General features: G+C 40.8%; 1 non-coding gene across 1 annotated transcript; it reads left to right on the top strand.

Moving 5' to 3' along the window:
* The first annotated feature begins 1086 nt into the window (after nucleotides 1-1086).
* On the top strand, nucleotides 1087-1194 carry LOC148552816 (small nucleolar RNA R71). Its single transcript, XR_015893342.1, has one exon. It is a non-coding gene; the product is annotated as a small nucleolar RNA R71 (small nucleolar RNA).
* The last annotated feature ends 235 nt before the right edge of the window (nucleotides 1195-1429 follow it).

Below are 1429 nucleotides of genomic sequence, written 5' to 3'. Positions count from 1 at the left end.
ATCCAATGCATTTAGTTCATTGGTGAACAGGGGAGGTTCATCTCCCCAAGTCTCATTACCAAATAAATTGGCATTCAGCTTCATGATTGCACCAAGGAACTTGGCAACTTGCTCTTCAGTAACATCCTCATTCTCTTCAGAAGAAGAATATTCATCAGAGCTTATGAAGGGCGTAAGGAGGTTCAATGGAATCTCTATGGTCTTTAGATGAGCCCCAAAGTCCTTTGGTTCCTCAGAGGGAAACTCCTTATTGATCACAGGACATCCCAGGAGGTCTTCCTCCTTGGGATTCACGTCCTTCTCCTCTTTTGTGGGTTCGGCTATGATGGTCAATTCAATGGCCTTGCACTCTCCTTTTGGATTTTCTTCTGTATTGCTTGGGAGAGTACTATGAGGAATTTCAGTGATCTTCTTACTCAGCTGGCCCACTTGTGCTTCCAAATTTCTAATGGAAGACCTTGTTTCATTCATGAAACTCACAGTGGCCTTAGATAGATCAGAGACTAAGTTTGCTAAATTAGAAGTATTTTGTTCAGAGTTCTCTGTCTGTTGCTGAGTGGATGATGGAAAAGGTTTACTATTGTTAAACCTATTTCTTCCACCATTATTAAAGCCTTGTTGAGGCTTTTGTTGATCCTTCCATGAGAGATTTGGGTGATTTCTCCATGAGGGATTATAGGTGTTTCCATATGGTTCACCCATGTAATTCACCTCTGCTATTGCAGGGTTTTTAGGATCATAAGCTTCTTCTTCAGAAGATGCCTCTTGAGTACTGTTGGATGCAGCTTGCATTCCATTCAGACTCTGAGAAATCATATTGACTTGCTGAGTCAATATTTTATTCTGAGCCAATATAGCATTCAGAGTGTCAATTTCAAGAACTCCCTTCTTCATAGGCGTCCCATTATTCACAGGATTCTTTTCAGAAGTGTACATGAACTGGTTATTAGCAACCATGTCAATGAGTTCTTGAGCTTCTGCAAGCATTTTCTTTAGGTGAATGGATCCACCTGCAGAAGTATCCAATGACATCTTAGCTAATTCAAACAGACCATCATAGAATATATCCAGGATGGTCCATTCTGAAAGCATGTCAGAAGGACACTTTTTGGTCAGTTGCTTATATCTCTCCCAAGCTTCATAGAGGTATTCACCTTCTTTCTGTCTGAAGGTTTGAACATCCACTCTAAGCTTACTGAGCTTTTAAGGAGGAAAGAACTTGGCTAAGAAAGCTGTGACCAGCTTATCCCAAGAGTTCAGGCTATCTTTGGGTTGAGAGTCCAACCACACTCTAGCTCTGTCTCTTACAGCAAAAGGGAAAAGCATGAGCCTGTAGACTTCAGGATCTACTCTATTAGTCTTAACAGTATCACAGATCTACAAGAATTTAGTTAAGAACTGAAAAGGATCTTCAGATGGAAGTCCATAG

Source organism: Arachis ipaensis, chromosome B7, assembly GCF_059453495.1.
Source record: "Arachis ipaensis isolate K30076 ecotype BB chromosome B7, ASM5945349v1, whole genome shotgun sequence".
Lineage (NCBI taxonomy): Eukaryota > Viridiplantae > Streptophyta > Magnoliopsida > Fabales > Fabaceae > Arachis > Arachis ipaensis.
Note: the sequence above shows the minus strand (reverse complement) of the source record. Positions and strands in the feature narration are given on the sequence as shown.